This window comes from Berghia stephanieae, unplaced genomic scaffold (genome assembly GCF_034508935.2).
Source record: "Berghia stephanieae isolate SIO BIC M18660-M18661 unplaced genomic scaffold, UCSD_Bste_1.3 scaffold3066, whole genome shotgun sequence".
NCBI classification, from domain to species: Eukaryota; Metazoa; Mollusca; class Gastropoda; order Nudibranchia; family Aeolidiidae; genus Berghia; species Berghia stephanieae.
In genome coordinates this window covers 1-8,515 of record NW_027624252.1, presented here as the reverse complement: position 1 = coordinate 8,515, position 8,515 = coordinate 1, and the positions used below count along the sequence as shown (strand labels likewise).

At 35.5% G+C, this 8,515-nt stretch overlaps 1 long non-coding RNA gene across 1 annotated transcript; it reads right to left on the bottom strand.

The window, feature by feature from the left end:
- Positions 1 to 1,730: 1,730 nt before the first annotated feature.
- LOC144961565 (uncharacterized) lies at positions 1,731 to 5,446 on the bottom strand. The gene is made up of 2 exons (XR_013643205.1): positions 5,370 to 5,446; positions 1,731 to 4,194 (listed from the first exon to the last, which is right to left on the bottom strand). It is a non-coding gene; the product is annotated as an uncharacterized LOC144961565 (long non-coding RNA).
- Positions 5,447 to 8,515: the final 3,069 nt, after the last annotated feature.

Genomic DNA, 8,515 nt, shown 5'->3' with positions numbered 1-8,515 from the left:
TATATCCGGATGTGTGCTAATTCCCTTTGGAAATCTTTTGCGTTGAAAGTATGAAGACGGGTATATTACCTGCCGTCGTTTGTATGGAGAGCGGATGTTACCCGCACAAAATAGCGGAATGGTCCCGCTTACAAAGCCCACTTCTAGTTCTAGGCAAGAGACTAGCTAGTCCGCGACTAGAAAACGTTCATGAAATCCGATTTTGTTGGTCACTTGCCTCACTTAGGCTTAAGATTAGCTAGTCATTTACTAGACTTGTAAGTAAATAAATCAAGTCCACGCTCATGAAAACGGGCCCAGAAACAGACAAGTAACTCACACATGGTTCACGGCAAAGTTTGTTTCCTTGAGCACGACTAACAACTCACTTTCTTATGATAATCGTGTAATACCAGGTCATTTTAAGTTTTTAAGGAAGTGTCAGGCAACGAGTTAAAGAGGCAAAGGCGATTGACCATCGCACTGTATGATTTAGTAAGGGTGGTACGGCGTTTGCAAGACGTTGATGTCATTTCGGGGCCAGTAAAGAGGAAGAAAAAGCAAGACAAGGGAATGGTTCAAAACGGAACAAATATAGATTCCAAGAGCACACTATCATCAATGTACTTAGTTTGAGATCACATAAGTATTATAAATCTCATCCAAACACAAGCACAGGTCCCATAAAGAGGAATTCATCTCATTCCAAAGACAAAAAGTTACGGCGCTTGCGAACGGCACCAGTAAAGAGGTAGATACATGGGGTAGTCAAAAAAACTATAGATTTACAACTGAAAGCACAAGAAAAAGTTAGACAAAGTATTGATTGTCTGTAAGGGTTTTACTGCGTTTGCGACATATTTAGCTCATTTCGGAGCAAGTAAAAAGGAAGAAAATTGGATAGTCAAAATATGCTAGATTTCCAATTGAAAGCACAGGAGAAAAAGTAAGACAAAGGAGAATAGTCAAATAGGAACATATGTAGATTCCAAGAGCACACATCAGTGTATGCTAAGTTTAAGATCACCTTACTTAATGTCTCTTCCAGACCCAAGTACTGTATCTCATTAAGAGGAATACATTCAAATGTTTTGTTTTTATGGGTTTTACGGCTTGCAACACATTTAGGTCAATCAACGCATAAAAGGAAGAAAATGGATAGTAAAGTTCTAGAATTACAAATAAAGCACCAAGAAAAAGTAAGACATAGGGGAATGGAACAAATAGGATCAGATGTAGGTTCATATATCAAACAAAATAAAAGTACATAAGGAGATGATTACATTGAAAAAAAATATCACATCCCAAAACTAACACTATGCATTGACTGTTCACTGCATGTAGTTGGGAATTGGGGTTCAACACAATAGGTATCAGATGTAATGTCCATTAATCAAATCATACACCAAAAACATATAAATAGTAAAACATAGAACGGAGATCGATATCCATGTCAAAAATAAATGAAAAAAAGAACAGGATAGGCTATCAAGGAAAAGAAACGACATCACTGTCAAAACATGCAACACATTAATATGCATTTAATGTGCTATCCAACCTCGCGCACTGTTAGTCACAGCCAAGGATTCCAGCACAAAACCAAGTAATCCCATTCCAAGACAAATATATAAAGCAACACAGAAAACATATAGGAGGATAGAAAACACAGCAAGTGATCTGCCCATATGGCCATTGATGACATTGTAAAAGTGTTGAAAGAAAAATGAAACATCAAAGAAAACAAGGAATGATAGAGCTATCATCATAATTTTATTCAGGTCAAACAACTGAAATCAACAGAAATAATCATGGATAAAAAAAACATGACAAAATTCAAGTATCATTTTAACGTACAAGACAACATATCTGAGATACTCGACACAACCAATAAACAAATTCATGTGGCATATTGTTTCTATGGCATATCATAGTAAGCATAACATTTAATACGAGGAAAAAAAACCGCAAAGTACCACGCATGAGACAATGTATATACAGTACATCTCAATAATGACATTCTTGAGACCAGAAAAAAAAAAAAAAAGTCACTATAGAGAATTGCCAACCAAAATTGGCATTTGAAGGAGTAAAGTACTCGACAATGGACTGTCATATCCAGCCATAGTAGGCTAAATTGTTTTTTTATTTTAGGGACATACGGCACTTGCAACACATTTAGGTCATATCAGCACCAGTAAAAAGGAAGAAAATTGGACAGTTAAAATTTTCTAGATCTACAATTAAAAAGACTAAAGAAAAAAGTAAGACATAGGGGAAATCGCTCAAATAGGGAACAGATGTAGATTCCAAGAGCACACTATCAGTGTAATTATTTTGAGAACACCTGAAAGTCTCAGCACAGGTCCCTACTAAGAGGAATACACTCAAATGTTTACAAATCATATGTTAAAAATATTTTTAAAATATCAAAGTTTATTCAATCTTGGCTTTCGCCAATAAATCACACAATTTGAGGACAATATACACAAAAGTGAAAAAAAAAAAAAAAAGGTAAATGGAACCAAAAAATAAACTGATACCATTAATAACCACAAAAAAAAAAAAAATAATACAGGACATAAAAGAGAGATGATTTACAATGAAAAAAAATATCATCTCCCAAAACTGTAACTATACATTCGACTGTTTCCCTCCCAGCCAAGGACTAGTTTTGTTTTTAATGTTTTTACGGGGCTTACAACACATTTAGGTCATTTCCCACCCAGTCATCCATCTACTGCGGAGCCACAGGAGTGCTCATTGAGAAAGGTATGACACTGCAAAAACAGCTGAACATTTTGAAGAAAATCCCAAAAGATTATCATCACTGATCAAAATACGAGGAAATATTTAAAAAATAAACATGTTCTCACAGTCATCTCTACAAGGACATTTACATTTAACATTCCCCTCCCTCCACAAAACTGTCCTAACATTCTAATCTTCAGCATGGGGTTTATACATTCTTCACATAAGCATTGAAGATAAGTGAATTTACATAAGACTTAAAAAGTTTTTCGGCTGCTTAAGAAAAAAAAAAAAAAAAGAAAGAATACTATACAAACCCCTAAGAATTTTCTAAAACTGTTTTGCAGCCCGATAAGCCTCGTCTTTTCTTGGCACTAAACTTTACTCCACACTGTTTTAACCTAAAAAAGAATTACAGAATTTTCTTCACAACACAAAACAATCAGTGGAAATTTCCTTATTTTAGTTTGTAAAGCTTTCACACATTGCTCTTGTGGACACCATAATGTCTCAGGAAGCATTTATTCATCACCGTGATTGCAACTTGTACTATAATCCATAGACATTTAAGGTTGCATTATTGCAAAGTGGCTTCAACGCTCAACACTGTTGACTGTTATAAGGACAGCCAGCAAACCTTTGGTAGACAGTGAGGATATATAAGCTATCCTGAGTGCATTAAGCGCAGTTGCCTGTTTACGATTAGTTGCCCTAATAAGATGCTTTCCATTAAGAAATTTCTAATCTGACCCTAATAGTTTTTTGTTTTGTTTTGTTTGTTTTTGAGGGTTTTACGGCGCTTGCAACACATTAAGGTCATATCAGCGCCAGTAAAAATGGAAAAAATGGGATAGTAAAAAGTTCTAGAATTACAATTAAAGCATCCAAGAATAAGGCAGACAAAGGGGAATTGGTTCAAAAGGGAACAGATGTAGATTCCAAGAGCACACTATCAGTGTACTTAAATTGAGATCACCTAAAAGTCTCATCCAGACACAAGCACAGGTCCCACTAAGAGGAACACACTCAAATGTTTACAAATCATATATAATACATAAATAAAACATAATAGAGTGCATAACAGAGAGATGATTTACAAGGAAAAAAATATCATCTCCCAAAACTAACTATACATTTGACTGTTTCCCTCCCAGCCAAGGTATCCGGCCAGGGCCAGGACAAAACCAAGTAATCTCACTCCAAGACAAAGACAGAAAGCATGTTGGAAAACAGACATAGGGGGATAGAAGACATAGTATGTACCTCCCTGCCCGCTATGGGAGGTCAGGATCCCCACCCAGTAATAGTTTTTTAAAAACGATGGACAGCAGATGACCAGATGTAAGAGCGGAACTCTTCCTTGTGATGACAGGTTAGCTCTCCTCTCCTGTTGTGAAATTCAACGTCGATTCCTTCCATCATCCGTGTAGTCACAGCTACTTACTTCTCGTTCTCAACAAACCTTAGCTGGAAAAAAACCCAAAAAAGATAGAGAAAAGATAATCACAATCTTCAACTATATTTATATACATATATATATATAAAAAAAAAAAAAAAAAGAAAGAAAAAAAGAAAAGTCAGAAAAATAATATCCGAACTTAACACGCTATGTGGAAAAATAAATATAAAAGACATCTTATTACACTTAAAGGAGGCTGCATTTATTATTTTCCGCACCGCAATGCGATTTATGCGCCCAAATTTCAGACAATCACACTCACACATACTGTGGAATAGAACACTTACACTGGCGAACATTCAACTCAGTCATAGTCATTCACAGTATCAGATTTATCAAACTTTCACACCTACCGCCTACAGACTATCCCAAACGTAACTTTCTCTCAGAATCATCAAAGGCCTAGTTTTCCTTTACTACTCCAAAATAAAAATAAATAAAATTAGGCACCACCGAAGTTATTGTAGTAAAGGAAAACTAGTCCTGTGAGTCTTTAGTCGAAGGAAACGATCCATGATGGAAGTTGGAAGTGACTAGGTATGACTTTAGATGTAAGTATGAGCAGTGATGTCACCAAGATTTTGAAAGATCGTCGTTTTAGAGAGCAGCTTCCCTTGGTGTTTAGAGTCTAGGCTCAGGCAAAGCTGCAACATTCCTCAATTTCATACCTTTTTTTCCCGTTATTTTGTTTTCGATGCTTCTTTCTTTTTACAAAAATTTGCCTAATTTTACCAATTTGGGGAAATTTGCCAAAATATGCAGATCGCCCTGAACTTAAGGCCGCAGATAATGCAGATGACAGCCTGCCAAACTTCCCAGGACGAAAAGTGTATTCTACGTCCCTAAAAAGTGTAAAGCAAAAAAGTGTATTTTGTCCGCACATGTGGAAAAAAAGAGTACACGCTATACAAAAATTTATATAAAAGCTAACACCAAACCAGGCCTGTAAATGGTTGGTGAAAAAGTTGTCGGAACTTTTTGAACAGTGAAAATAGACACAACAGGACAAAAATATGGACACAACACAGACACGTCAATTGACCAGTCAAATCATGTCACTTTCCCTATTATTTATAACGAGGTCCTTATTTTATGGCACCAAAAAAACAATAAAAAAATCCCAATTATTTGAGGGCCCAGGTCTGAGTTAGTTGTAAAATGAAAGGAAGAGAACAATTCCTACCCTTTTGAAGGATGTGTAACTTCGCTCTTGTTTGTGTTAAATGTTTACGCTGATTCTTTCGTTTATTTGGATTAATTCTTATAGAAGAAGAAGAAGAAAGAAGAAGAAGAAGAAGAAGAAGAAGAAGAAGAAGAAGAAGAAGAAGAAGAAGAAGAAGAAGAAGAAGAAGAAGAAGAAGAGAAGAAGAAGAAGAAGAAGAAGAAGAAGAAGAAGACAATGAAAAAGAAGAAGAAGAGGTGGTGCGAGAGCTTTCGAAGAAGAATATATATTTCGAAGAAAAACAATTATTTCGCATTATTTATTTCCGTCTTACATCTGGATGGAACCAAAAAAATATAGAGACTGAGAAATAAGAACCGGAGATATGCATGTGTGTCGGTAGCAAAATAGAGAGAAACCTTCCGTTCGGTTCGACACACTTTTGTGCGTGCGTTATTTACTGACTAGGTGTGTGTGTGTGAAGACGAATCGGCGAACTTTGCGACCTCTCTCTCGCTGGCTGTGGCACAGTAGGCAGGCAGTGAATACATCCACGCTAGCGGAGCATGTAGGTGACACGATAATATTATAGCTTTTGTTTTGTCTTGTCTTTTAAAGTCGGCAAATGAAACGGAATAAAATATTTTTTCGAGGAACGAAATAAGTCTTTTATTTTCTTTTTTATTGGTTCTGTTCTTTGACGTTACGAATTTTATTTTTACTATTAATTTTAAAAAATAATATATTAGCACTCATAGAGAAAATCGTACTGTCGGAAATCCGACAATAGACGGAAGATTTACAGGCCTGAATGAGGTCCTTATTTTATGGTACCAAAAAAAAATATCCCAATTCTGAGTTTGTAAAATGAAAGGAAGAACAATTCCTACCCTTTGAAGGATGTGTATCTAGTGCTTGACACGGGAAGCTGCGTATCTTCGCTCCTGTTTGTGTTAAAGTTTACGCTCATTCTTTTGTTTATTTGGATCAATTCTTATAGAAGAAGAAAAAGAAGAAAAAGAAGAGAAGAGGAAGAAGAGGAGGCGGTGCGGTTTGTGTGAGAGCTTTGCAGAAGAATAGATATTTCGAAAAAAAATTATTTCGCATTATTATTTTTCGTCTCACATCCAGACGGAACCAATAAATCATAGGGAAAAAGAAATAAGACACGGAGAAATGCATGTGTGTCGGTAGCAAAATAGAGAGAAACCTTCCGGTCCGAGAAGCTCCAACACACTTCTGTGCGTGCATTATTTACTGACTAGGTGTGTGTTTGATGACTCGCACGAACTTCGCAACCCTCTTTCGCTGGCTGTGGTACAGTAGCCAGGCAGTGAATACATCCACGTCTAGGTGACATGATAATATTATAGCTAACCGATAGACGGCCTAGTTTTGTTTTGTCTTTGATGCGAAATAAAGTTTTTTTTTTTTTTTTTTAAAGTCGGCATTTGAAACAAAATAAAATCTGAATTTCTCGAGGAATGAAATAAGTCTTTATTTCTTTTTTTATTGGTTCTATTCTTTGACGTTACGAATTTTATTTTTACTATTAATTTTTAAAAATAATATATTAGCACTTACAGAGAAAATCGTACTGTCGGAAATCCGACAATAGTCGGAAGATTTACAGGCTTGCACCAAACCAAATAAAAATAAACTCTGCCTCTGACCTTCATCATTCAAGCAATCTCTGGCGATCGATTTATCGAGAAACCAAAAAGTAATGACCATTTTAAATTAGTATAAGGCTCAGAAATTGCAATATCAAAGGAAATTGCTATCGAAACTCAAAGAAATGACCAAAAGACCCTTAACATGTTGGTAGTATTGGTGCTAGTGTCAGTGGAAGAAGTGGTGGTTGTTGTAGCGATGGTGCTCCAGTGGTGGTGGTGGATGATGATGAAGCTGTGGTGGGGGTGGTGGTAAAAGTGATGTTGTGGTGGTTGTGGCAGTAGTAGATGATGATGTACTAAATGAAGTTATATGATGGTGATATCTGCTAGCCCAGTACATTAGATATGAGTAAGTTTTGAGCTGTCTTCAATTCAATAGATGACATTTTGAAACAGTAGCAAGATATTTCCATATATGTTATCTAATGATCCATATCTCTCTCTCTCTCTCTCTTTTGAGCATTCACTACTACTACATACTACCAATACTATTACTTTAGTCAAATGATAGGAAATTCGCAAGTATGTAATATGCAAAGACAAGTTAAATACTTAAATGGTTCTAGAGAATTCATTTTGAACCAAATACCATTCCTAAAGCTGCCCACTTTGTAATTCTAGACTCGTACAAAATAATATAGAAGAAAAAAGATCATTATAAATTTTATAAAGCAAAATAGAGTAATTTTACTTATTATCAATAAAAGGAAATAACCCATTTATATTTAAGCTTTTTAGCAATACAGTTTTTAATTGAAGGCTTCATAGTCAAAGATGTTAGTTCAATTAAATTTTCACTTAGAATATTCTATGTAATAAGTGGCAAAAAACTTAAATGCCTGAGACTAAAGTATAAAATAAGCTGATATATATGCATAATTCTATGCAAATCCTCAAAAAATGTATGAGAAAAATATTGGTGAAAACCGGCATCATATAAGCAACTGAAATGATAACTATAATACTAAATGTGATGCATCATTCATTCAGAAACAGGTAGTTGGTGTACGACATGTGTTATCAATGCATCAAATGTATCATCAACATAACTCACATCACATATCTTTAAAAAGATCGTACTATATCCCTTGGAATGTATCTGCATAATTGGGTCAAAAAAATCGTACTAAAATACGCTAAATCGTACTGGTTGGCAGGTCTGTATTATCCCAGCGAACACCAGACTTAAACCTGAAACTCAAATGTCAACATTTTGCTAACCAGAAAAGAGGAAGTGCAAACTTTTAATTGACCATATGTATTTGGTTAATTTGACCTACACCATTTGTTTTCATTTTGCTATTTAAGGTTTCTAAAATGCCTGTTATATGCAAGACATTTAAGGTTGGGTGAGAAGAGGGGCGTCGGGAGAGATGAGAAGCGACAGTGATTAGATAGCGGATTCATAGATAAAGACGCAAGTGTTGAGTGTGTTAACCAGCAATGCTATGGGCTGGCTTTGTTTTCATATTATAGAACACATTATGCCAC